A 12758-nucleotide genomic window follows, 5' to 3' on the forward strand; every position below is an offset into this window, starting at 1 on the left:
AATGTTTATTATACTGGGGTGTTGGGGGGGGCGCACTGCGCCACCAATGTTTATTATACTGGGGTGTTGGGGGGGGGGCGCACTGCACCACCAATGTTTATTATACTGGGGTGTTGGGGGGGCACACTGCGCCACCAATGTTTATTATACTGGGGTGTTGGGGGGGGGGGGGGCACTGCACCACCAATGTTTATTATACTGGGTTGTTGGGGGGGGCGCACTGCGCCACCAATGTTTATTATACTGGGTTGTTGGGGGGGGCGCACTGCGCCACCAATGTTTATTATACTGGGGTGTTGGGGGGGGCGGACTGCGCCACCAATGTTTATCATACTGGGGTGTTGGGGGGGCGCACTGCGCCACCAATGTTTATTATACTGGGGTGTTGGGGGGGCGGACTGCGCCACCAATGTTTATCATACTGGGGTGTTGGGGGGGCGCACTGCGCCACCAATGTTTATTATACTGGGGTGTTGGGGGGGGGCGGACTGCGCCACCAATGTTTATCATACTGGGGTGTTGGGGGGGGCGCACTGCGCCACCAATGTTTATCATTCTGGGGTGTTGGGGGGGGGCGCACTGCGCCACCAATGTTTATCATACTGGGGTGTTGGGGGGGGCACACTGCGCCACCAATGTTTATCATACTGGGGTGTTGGGGGGGCGCACTGCGCCACCAATGTTTATCATACTGGGGTGCTGGGGGGGGCGCACTGCGCCACCAATGTTTATCATACTGGGGTGTTGGGGGGGGGCCCACTGCGCCACCAATGTTTATTATACTGGGGTATTGGGGGGGGGCGCACTATGGGCCAGTGCACAGGTGCGGTGATCGGATGGATGTTCTCAGCTGGACACCGGCCAACACTGCGCATACGCTGGGAGCCTCACCAGCGGTTAGGGTAGGGAAAAAGCACTGGCCGTACGTAATTTTTCCCTTCCCTAACCGCTGGTGAGGCTCCCGGTGCATGCGCAGTGTCGGCCGGTGTCCAGCTGAGAACATCCATCCGATCACTGCGCCTGCGCATTGGCCCATAGTTTTTCCCTACCCTAACCGCCGGCGAGCCTCCTGGCGCATGCGCACTCTGCTGTGAAATTTCCCTAACCTGTCGTTGTGCGCCTGCGCGGTGCTGCACACCTCCTCACGTCATGTCCGGTGCGACCGGAAGTGACGAAGGTAGGGAAACCTCACGAAGTAGGGAAGTATAACATTACACGGGCCTTTGGGGTGTGTGGGCTGGTAACTGTGTTTTTTTTTTGGGGGGGGGGGCGCCACAAGGTTAGCTCGCACAGGGCGCCTGAACACCTAAGGCCGGCCCTGCCATCACTGACCCCATAGCTGCTGCCTTCATGGTATATTAATTATTTGTTAACATTACAGATTTGCAACGTGCAGCTGTTGTGGAGCTACAAGTCCCAGCATAGGCTGACAGTCTGCATTTTCCATGGCATGCTGGGAGTTGTAGTTAAACATCAGCTGGAGAACAGCAGGTTACACATCACTGGTTCAGGTGTCATTGACACAAAATAACGAATCAGGAGAAAATTGTATCAATGTCGAGAGCGACAATAAAATACAATGATAATATATGGAGCAGGGATGGCGCCGCCACTGATATCCCGCTGCTGGGGAATAACTCCCATCATGCATGGGGAAGACCCACTTATGGGACGCTATGGATATGTGCCTATAGGCCCCAATGTATTGTATCTGCGGAAAAATAAATAAAGTTTATTGGGAAAAAAAAGACAAACATAAAAAAGTTTTCGGAGAAATAGCAGCAGGTCCAGAAACAAGCGTCTATTATACAGTAGAATTATCTATAATGTCCTGTCTATATACCGTCTAGATATACATTATATATATACTGTCTTCCATTGTACAGGGCTAAAGTGGGAAATTTACATACATTCAATATAGATTACACCTGATTGGCTGCCTCCTCCGGCCACTTTATGATGTAACGGAATACCGTGCTGTTGGCTCCTCCCCACACATTCTGATTGGCTGCCTCTTCCGGCCTCTTTATGATGTCATAGAATATTGTTCTTTTGGCTCCTCCCCGCAAATTCTGATTGGCTACCTCCTCCGGCCTCTTTATGATGTTATGGAATGTTGTGCTGTTGGCTCCTCCCCTGCACATTATGACATCACACACATTATATAAGGGGCTGCAGAGCTGACACTCCCCTGAGGGTTGTAGTTGGTGCTGGAGGTAAGTCTGCTGTGTCCTCAGCTCCTGTTGTGTCTGTCATCTTCTTCTATCATGTCTCCTCCTCTTCAGTAATGGCCGCCTCTTTCCTTTTCCTCTTCTGCAGCTTTGGTTGGTGAATTGCGTAGAGTCAGGTAAGTCCATCTTTCCTGTAAGGGTACAATATGTCTGATTACTCTCAGCACCTGAGTATAACCGCATGTAGAAGCTTCACAGATGGACCCAGTAGAAGGGATGCGGGTGGCAGTGGTGTACCTACCGCAGAGGGAGACTTGGTGACTGCTATGGGACAGGGGCTGCTCTATGCATTTGCTTTTTCTGCTTCCTGTTGTGTTTTTTCCTGCAGTGGTCACTAGGGGGAGCTCACTGTATACAGCTCACATGCCGTTTGATTGTAGTTTTATAAATCCGTATGCACTGAGCTCCCCCTAGTGGTGGCTGCCAGCTGCTGTGTTAGGGAAATAGGAGATTTGGAAGGGACACTCTGTGTTTTGCTATGTGGATCAGGAATATAACTGCTGGGTTTGCAGACATTTCAGTTGCTATGGGGTCAAACAACTAAAGGCCCATTGCCAGTGAGATATAAGGTGCAGTTAATGGTGACTATAGAGGATGGAAGGGGGTGTGGAAAATAGCATGTGGCCCCATCCTCAGTGTTATTATAGATGCCCCATGGTCATCTCTGTTGTGTGCATCATTCCTGTGTCTGAACTTCATTATGTTTTCACCTATACAGAGTCTCTGTACTGTGACATCACTGTGTTTATTATCTCTGTATTACCCTAGTACTTTTTGTGTATCGGTAACAGTAAGTGGGTCCTTAGGGTTTTGAGTGCTGGGGAGGTCCTCAGTCGCTGCTATAGGTTAGGGTTTTGATGGTCAGATAAGGGATAAAATGCAAGGACCAATAAGTGAAGACTGAAGATTTGAGGATAGGTCTTGAAGTTTAGATAATACATAAATATTGATAGAAATTTTTCGTTATAGGCTCAAATCCTGAGGTATGGGTACAAGTTGAGAATAGATCTGGTAATTGGGGCTTGTCCATTACTCATTTCCACATGACTATTCATCATTTCTATATCAAAAGAGCACACAGAGCATGTCCTGGACTCTCACTGTCTTATCTACTTTTAGATTGGAGGAAGTCAAGGAGGAGAAAAAGGAGGAGGAGGAGATTAAGATTGAAGAGAAGGAGATGGAGGAGATTAAGATTGAGGAGAAGGAGATGGAGAAGATTAACATCGATGATGAGGTGGAGTATGGTAACATCAAGAAGGAGAATGAGAAGATTAACATCTTGGAGGATATAACCATGGAGGATGAGATAGAGAAGACTAACATTGAGGAGTTGCAGGAGATTAACACTGAGGAGGAGTTGGAGCAGATAAACATCAGGGAGGTCGTGGAGGAGATTAAGGTTGAGGAGGCGGAGGAGATTAAGATCATAGAGGCAGAGGAAGTTAAGATCGAGGAGATGGAGGTGATTAAGATCAAGGAAGTGGAGATTAAGATCGTGGAGGTGGAGGAGATTAAGATCAAGGAGGTGGAGGAGATCAAAAATATGGAGAATAAGATCGAGGAGGTAGAGAAGGTTATGGAGGAGATAAACATCGAAAAGCAGGGGAAAGTGGAGGACAATACAATCAAGGAGGTAGAGGAGAAGAACATCAAGGAAGAAGAAGTACTGGAAGAGATGGTGGAAGTTATCAATACTGAGGAGGAGAATGAAGGCGCGGTGGTGAAAGAGGAAGAAGAAGAAAGTGAGGAGGAAAAATATCAGGTTCTCATGTAAGTACATCAATGTAAAGTTCTGTATATTGAGTTAGGACAGTGATTGAATTGATTAATCAAGAATATGGCAAAGAACCTGTGGAGCAGTTCTCCATAGCAGCTAATCAGGTCACAATTTACATTTTCCAACTGGCTTTCAGAGCTACAATCTGATCTTGCAGTAGTTTGATAAATCTTCCACACTGTGTAGAAGAATTACTGATCCACAACATGCAACATTTATTGTCCTGAACATCACCCCACATTCTACCTATAGGTAAAGCAGCCCAAGGTCAAAAGGTCAGATATAATCTATAATATTTCTATCTCTAGATCTGAATATTAATAGATAAAAGTATTCGTCATCCACAGCTCCACCTTCATATATGAGACGTCCATAGTGGAAAGGACACAGTTTAAATCTCCATGCGTTGCACAGTGCACAGAAAACACACTTCAGGCAACCACAAAACATTTCATACAGTCATCAGGCCTCATACATAAAAATGCGGGAAAATGAACACAGAGATCTGATTGGCTGTTACTATGGAAATCTCAAATGATGTCATATTGTATCATGTCTATGAATGAGAATATTCCTAACCTGTAGATATAATCTCGTTGTATTTCCCTAACAGGTGGTGGTGGACGGTGAAGGGCTCCGAGCTGCCAGTAAGGTGATTATATCATAGAATAGGGCAATATAGGCGTCTGCCTTACAAGGTGATGGATGAGTTGTCCCCCACCATATGTGACATATATATGTGTAGAAAGGACAATTCCCCTGTGTCCTCTATAGGAAGGTAGAAGGAAAGCTTCTGAATTTAATATCAGTCTATTTATCTGAGAGACTCGCTATATTGATGACATTCTCATCATAAAACATTCCAGATGCAAGGGGTTAATTATGTTGTGATGTCATGGATATTAATTATTACTAGTAAATGTGATAATGATCAAAGGGGGCACCAGTCTTGCCACATCTTATATTTGGGGTGTATATTGGGCAGTTCCAGTAACCAGACCTGTTTTCTATTATAGGATATGAACAGTGAAGAAATTGGAGCCACCCTTTAAGATGGACACTATGTAAGTGTATAAACCGGGCAGGGAGGAACTGGCAATGCTGGAGCCTAGGCAAAGGGGGAGGGGGGTCACAAACTTTTTTACCTTAAAACCAGACCATAGAGCATCACACTGAGGATCATTGAGGTCAGGGGCGTAGCCAAAGGCTCATGGGCCCTGGTGCAAGAGTTTAGCTTGGGCCCCCCTTTCGTCAAACCTTCGTGCTGCATGAGGCAAAAATTTAAACTGCACCCCCCCCCATCTCCATACCAAATTCTTAACCTAACCCCTTCTGTCCAGCCAGAGGTGTAACTTGCATACACTTTCTATAATACCAGTGTCTTCTTATGTGGCACAAGGGTCTTTGGGCCCCTCAGGCTCCTGGGCCCGGTAGCGACTGCTACCTCTGCACCCCCTATAGCTACGCCCCTGATTGAGGTTTATCCCATTCTCTAAGAGGAATAAATATCCCATCTAAACTCCTCCCCTAATAAAGGTGAGAACAAAGTCCTGATATAATGTATGTTCTATGTCTAATAGCAAGGAGGAAATAGAACTGGAGGAAGAAGAGGAGGAGAAGAAGGTGGCGGAGGAGGAAAAGGCAGAAGAGGAGGAAGTGAAAGAGGAAAAGGCTAGAGAGGAAATGGAAAAGGAAAAGATGGGAGTAGAGGAAGTAGAGGAGAAAGAGACTGTAGTGGAGGAACAAGCTGAGAACACAGCAAGGTGAGTACAGAGTCTATATATAATGAGTTGATAATATTTCCAGATATAGGTATATATAATTATGTCATCGAAGCCCATACTGTCACGGAACCATGAACCAGACGTACAACAAGAGATAAGTGAAAATAAGAAGGCTTTATTGAAAATAAAGCTGTAAAGCAAAAGTCCAAACGGATGGTGAAACCGAGCAGAGTCTTTGCGAAGCCAGAGGTCAGGAACCAGAAGGGTAGTCAGACGAAGCCAGGATCAGGAACCAGCAGGGTAGTCAGACGAAGCCAGGATCAGGAACCAGCAGGGTAGTCAGACGAAGCCAGGATCAGGAACCAGCAGGGTAGTCAGACGAAGCCAGGATCAGGAACCAGAAGCAGCAGCAGTCTTAGAAGCATGTGAACACAAGAGGACCAAGCAAGGAACTGAAGCCACAGACCTCCTATATATATGAGCTAGGCATCCAGCTCCTCCCAGGGGAAGGAGGAGCCGCAGGGTGGAAGGCTACAAGAAACCCAGAAACCAAGATGGCCGCCAGCACATGTCAAACGAAGGAGAGCAGCAAGCAGGTAAGACCATGACAGTACCTCCCCCTCAAGGGCCCCTCCTCCGCGGAGCCCAAAACGGTTTCTGAGGGAAGCGTGCGTGGAAGGCTCGGAGCAAGGCAGGAGCATGGACATCTGCGGAGGGAACCCAGGAACGCTCCTCTGGACCATAACCACGCCAATGGACCAAAAACTGCAACCGACCGCGGACCAGGCGTGAGTCCAGGATATTGCTCACCTCATATTCCTCACGATTGCCCACTTGGACCGGACGAGGCCGAGGAACCAAGGAAGTGAAACGATTACACACCAGTGGCTTCAACAGGGAGACATGAAACACGTTGGAGATCCGCATGCCAGGAGGAAGCGCAAGGGCATAGGCTACCGGGTTTACCCTGCGAAGCACTCGGAAGGGACCAACAAAGCGAGGCGCCAGCTTGGGAGTGGGCATTTGAAGGTTGAGGTTGCGGGTGGACAACCATACACGGTCTCCGACCTGGTAGGAAGGAGCAGGCGCTCGTCTGCGATCAGCCTGGAGTCTCTGGCGCTGCGCAGAGACCTCAAGGGACTTCTGGATCTGTACCCAAGAAGCACGTAGGACGGAAAGGTGATCCTCCACAGCCGGAATATCCTGGGGAGAGAATACCTCCGGTAACACGGCAGGTTGGAACCCATAATTGGCCATGAAGGGAGACGTCCCAGAGGAAGAGTTCACCGCCGTGTTCCTGGCAAACTCAGCCCAAGGCAGGAGGTCAACCCAATTGTCTTGGTGATCGGAGACATAGCAACGAAGGAATTGCTCCAAGGCCTGATTGGATCGTTCTGCGGCCCCATTGGACTGAGGGTGGTAGGCCGAGGAGAAGGAGAGATGAATCCCCAACTGGGAGCAAAAGGCGCGCCAGAACCTGGACACAAACTGACTCCCCCGATCCGACACAATCTCCTTAGGCAAACCGTGCAACCGGAAGACCTCCCTGGCAAAAATCGTGGCCAACTCTTGTGCAGAGGGTAACTTCTTGAGAGGAACACAGTGGCACATTTTGGAAAACCGATCCACAATCATGAGAATGACCGTATGGCCTCGGGATGCAGGGAGGTCCACAATGAAATCCATCCCCAGGTGTGACCATGGGCGCTCCCCGGTGGCTATGGGTTGCAGAAGGCCCAACGTAAGGTGCCGAGGGGACTTACTCTGGGCACAAACGGAGCATGCCGCTACATATGCGGCGATGTCGGAACGTAGGGAAGGCCACCAGAACAGACGTGAAACAGCCCAGGACAGCTGATTCTTTCCAGGATGCCCCGCGGTCTTGGAGTTATGGTAGGTTCGCAACAACCGAGTGCGCAACTCCTCAGGCACAAAACATCTGCCGTTGGGTCTCCCAGAGGGAGCACCAGATTGAGCCGCCAAAATCTGCTCACCCAGGGGAGAGGTCAGGCTGGTGCGAATGGCGGCCAGGATCTGATTCGGAGGTATGACCGAAGTCGGAATCGACTCCTCCCTGGACAGCTCGGAGTACTGCCGTGATAAGGCATCCGCCCTGATGTTCTTGGAACCGGGTAGGTAGGAGACCACGTAATTAAAACGTGACAAGAACAGAGCCCATCTGGCCTGACGTGGTGTCAATCTCTTGGCCTCAGAAAGGTAGGTCAGATTCTTGTGGTCCGTCAGGATGAGAACCGGAACCACCGAACCCTCGAGCAAGTGCCTCCATTCTTTAAGGGCCTGCACGATGGCCAATAACTCCCTGTCACCAATCTGATAGTTGCACTCCGCGGAAGACAGTTTCCGAGAGTAAAACCCACAAGGAAGCAGAGGACCCTCTGGTGTTCTACGCTGAGACAGAAGGGCGCCTACTCCCGTCTCAGACGCGTCCACCTCGAGGACAAAGGGCAACCCAGGGTTGGGATGCGACAGAATCGGAGCCGACACAAAGGCGGACTTTAGGGCCTCAAAAGCTCGGATGGCCTCGAGCGGCCAGACCTGGGAATTACTGCCCTTCCTGGTCAGATCCGTGAGAGGCTTGGCCAGCATGGAAAAGTCCCTGATGAACTTCCGATAATAATTGGCGAAGCCCAAAAAGCGCTGCAGGGAACAAAGACCACTGGGCTGGGGCCACTGTAAGACAGCCGAAACCTTCTCAGGATCCATGGAGAACCCCTCAGCGGAAATGATGTAACCTAAGAAGGTTACCTGGGATCGGTGAAATTCGCATTTCTCAAGCTTACCGAACAGCTTGTTCTCTCGTAACCGTTGCAACACTCGTCTGACATCCAGAATGTGGGCCTCCATGGATTCAGAATATACCAAGATGTCATCCAAATAGACTACCACACACTGCTGCAACAGGTCACGGAAAACATCGTTGATGAATTCCTGAAAGACTGCGGGCGCATTGCACAACCCAAAGGGCATAACCAAGGATTCGTAATGACCGGTCCTGGTGTTAAACGCGGTCTTCCACTCATCGCCCGCCTTGATCCTTACCAGGTTATATGCCGCCCTCAGGTCGAGTTTGGTAAAGACCGTGGCCCCTTTAAGGCGATCGAACAGCTCGGAAATCAAGGGTATCGGGTAAGCGTTCTTGATCGTGATGCGATTGAGACCCCTGTAATCGATGCAAGGCCTCAACTCACCGCCCTTCTTTTTCACAAAGAAAAATCCAGACCCTGCCGGGGACGAAGATTTGCGAATGTGTCCGCGTGAAAGCGCCTCCCTCACGTACTCCTCCATGGCCTCATTCTCCGCTACCGACAGTGGATAGACTTTGCCACGAGGAGGAACGGCACCAGATTGTAACTCTATGGCACAATCGTATGGGCGGTGCGGAGGTAGGGCAACCGCGCGCACCTTATCGAATACATCCCGGTACTCCTCGTATTCAGGAGGCAACAGAGAGTCCGAGGAAGTACACAGCAACTTGACAGACCCATGGATGCAACTAGCCCCACACTGCGGTGACCACGAGAGGATCTCGACCGATCTCCAATCGAAAGTCGGATTATGCTTCTGGAGCCAGGGGTACCCCAAGACCACCGAGTAGTGTGGAGACGAAACAACCTGGAGGCAGACCGACTCTCTGTGAACGGCACCAATGGCTATCCCCACTGGAAGGGTCTCATGAGTCACGTGTGGCGGCAGAAGGGGTCTGCCGTCTATCGCCTCAAGAGCCAGTGGGGAACCTCGAGCCTGCAGAGGAATGGAATTGGCGGCAGCGAGCACACTATCAATGAACAAACCACCAGCACCAGAGTCCACCAACGCCTGGGTCGTCACCGAGCCCCCGACCCAGGAGAGGACAACAGTGATCAGTGGTTTGTCAACACGGGAAACCGGGGACGAGGAGACTCCACCCAAGATCTGCCCCCGACAGGATCTCAGGGTACGAGCGTTTCCCGGACGGTTCGGACATGCCAACCGAAAATGCCCACCGAGACCACAGTACATGCATCGGCCCTCGCGTCTCCGGAGTGCCCTCTCCCCCTCGGACAGGCGAGCAAACCCCAGCTGCATGGGTTCACCCCCAGACAAGTCATCCCCAGGAGGCGTGGGAGGAGAGGGAGGCACGGGTGGGACAGCAAACGTAGGCACCAATCTGTTAGAAGACCTCCGCAGGTTCTCCTTAAAGGAAGGTCTCTCCCTGAGTCTGGTGTCAATCAAAATCAGGAAAGAAATAAGAGACTCGAGCTCAACTGGTAGGTCCTTAGCTGCAACCTCATCCTTCAAGGCATCCGAGAGACCATGAGAGAAAGCAGCGACCAGAGCCTCATTATTCCAGCCCACCTCTGCTGCCAGGGTACGAAACTCAATGGCGTATTCAGCTACGGATCGTGAACCCTGTCTGATGGACATAAGGAGCTTCGCAGCAGAGGCAGCACGAGCCGGCACATCGAATACCTTCCGAAGAGAAGCAACAAAACCGGAAAACTCGGCAATCACCGGATTGTTGTTCTCCCATAAAGGGCTGGCCCAGGCCAAGGCCTTGTCCGAGAGCAGCGAGATCAAGAAGCCCACCTTTGATCTCTCAGTAGGAAAGGCATGTGGCAGCAACTCAAAATAAATGCCCACCTGGTTAAGGAAACCTCGGCACTGAGTTGGCTCTCCCCCAAAGCGCTGTGGAAGAGGGGCAGAACCGATCATACCCCGAAACACCGCAGGCGCAACAACAGGTGTCGGGGTAGACTCTGGCGCAACAACCGGAGCGGCAGTAGGAGCGAGCCCAGGAGCGACAACCGACCCATCGGCAACGGGAGCGAAATGAGCCGTGCGTTCAAGCAGGGTTTGCAACGCCACAGCGAACCGACCCAACAGGTGATCCTGCTGATCAAGTCTGGCAACCAGCGTGGGTAGCGAGGATGGCCCTGTACCGTCAGAATTCATGGCTTGGTCCTAATGTCACGGAACCATGAACCAGACGTACAACAAGAGATAAGTGAAAATAAGAAGGCTTTATTGAAAATAAAGCTGTAAAGCAAAAGTCCAAACGGATGGTGAAACCGAGCAGAGTCTTTGCGAAGCCAGAGGTCAGGAACCAGAAGGGTAGTCAGACGAAGCCAGGATCAGGAACCAGCAGGGTAGTCAGACGAAGCCAGGATCAGGAACCAGCAGGGTAGTCAGACGAAGCCAGGATCAGGAACCAGCAGGGTAGTCAGACGAAGCCAGGATCAGGAACCAGAAGCAGCAGCAGTCTTAGAAGCATGTGAACACAAGAGGACCAAGCAAGGAACTGAAGCCACAGACCTCCTATATATATGAGCTAGGCATCCAGCTCCTCCCAGGGGAAGGAGGAGCCGCAGGGTGGAAGGCTACAAGAAACCCAGAAACCAAGATGGCCGCCAGCACATGTCAAACGAAGGAGAGCAGCAAGCAGGTAAGACCATGACACATACATTGTTGTCAGAACTGTTTTTTTCATTATAGACCATTGGACATAGAGGTGATGCCGGCCCGACCAACTGAGGAGACCACCCAGTAAGTTTATAGAATAAAACTTAAGCTCTGCCTCATTTAGTGTCCACAGGACATGACACCGGACAGTCTCCGTGTACAGAACTGTATAGACTGATCCTGTCATCACATGGAGCTGATCTTATCTACTTTAATCTTTCCTTTAGGACAAGACGCGGTTGGTGGACACCAAATTGCCTGAGAAGACAAAACAAGAGCAGCAGGTAAGTAATAATTTACCTTCAGTCTACCTGTAACTGCCACTTGAAGGAGCTCACTGCATAGGGGTTTACACAGTGAACTCTATGATACATCAGCATGCAATGAGCTCCCCCTATTGGCCACAGAAATAATTGATTTAATGCATTAAACGTTCATGAACTAGGGAGGGAGCAAGATAGTTTTTTGGGGCACTAGGACCCCATTGTGTTTGCCGATGTAGGGAAACTTTTTAAAAAATCTATTCTTACTTTTCCAAGCAGCATCAGAAAGAGCAGCAGAAACAGACTAACAAGGTAAGTACACAAATTAACATAACCCCCTGTGCTCCTTCTATGAGGGCAAATGCAGAAAATATTTGAGGGTCCCAGAATAGTTCCCTAAATGTTTCCTCCAGTAATACCAGCTGATTGTGGGGGGACTCAGCAGCTGGACTCACCGTAATCAGCTCGTATCTCTAGGACCTACTACTCCTCTCTTCATCAGTCCCCACTGTCACCTCTTGACCTGTCCACTCTCATTAACCCCCTCCGGTCTTATCTTCTGCAGATGCCTCAGATTCTTCTGCTGCTGCAGTTATGATGACACCGGCGAATAAGAGAAATATGAGATGTCTGGTCCTCATGGAGTCCTCAACACTATGAATTTCACCTGAAGATCTCAGCAATGAGGTTAAGAATATGAAGATGGTGCTGGGTCCTGCACTGGAGGAAACTGCTGACATCAGAGGAAATCCCTTCAATAGAGGCGGCTGGTGGGCAGGCAGAGGACACACCAACCATGTCTTCTCTGCATCCCTGTGTACAGACATTATCTGATGGCTACCCTGAGTCCCCTTTATATGGGGACATACATCCTGCTGCCTGGACATAGATATAAGAAGAAATACATGTAATAAAAGATAGAATATAGAAATCTAATAAATGGAGAAAAAACAAAAAATAAAGGATAAAAAGTATAACAGTCCATTATCTCTCGTTTAGAAAGAAGGAGAAAGGGTTTGATGAAATACATAACTCCTGGTTACAGGCCCGAGGTGCGCTTGTCTTATCCCCTTCTACGGAGACACCACAAGAATACTTCATGGCTGAACATCTTCTGGACTCTTTTATATATAGTCTCATTGTCAGATGCAGATATCATAAATTAAATTCTATTGTTGGGGCAATAAGACGGGTACCGTATTTTTCGCCCTATAAGACGCACCTGCCCATAAGACGCACCTGGTTTTAGTGGGTGAAAATAGGAAAAAAAAATTTTTTGGACAAAAGGTGTGTCAAAACT

At 49.6% G+C, this 12758-nt stretch overlaps 1 long non-coding RNA gene across 1 annotated transcript; it reads left to right on the forward strand.

Moving 5' to 3' along the window:
• The first annotated feature begins 5710 nt into the window (after nucleotides 1-5710).
• Nucleotides 5711-11605, forward strand: LOC121000760. Its single transcript, XR_005778894.1, has 3 exons — nucleotides 5711-5774; nucleotides 11229-11279; nucleotides 11423-11605. It is a non-coding gene; the product is annotated as an uncharacterized LOC121000760 (long non-coding RNA).
• Nucleotides 11606-12758: the final 1153 nt, after the last annotated feature.

Source organism: Bufo bufo, chromosome 5, assembly GCF_905171765.1.
Source record: "Bufo bufo chromosome 5, aBufBuf1.1, whole genome shotgun sequence".
Classification (NCBI taxonomy): domain Eukaryota; kingdom Metazoa; phylum Chordata; class Amphibia; order Anura; family Bufonidae; genus Bufo; species Bufo bufo.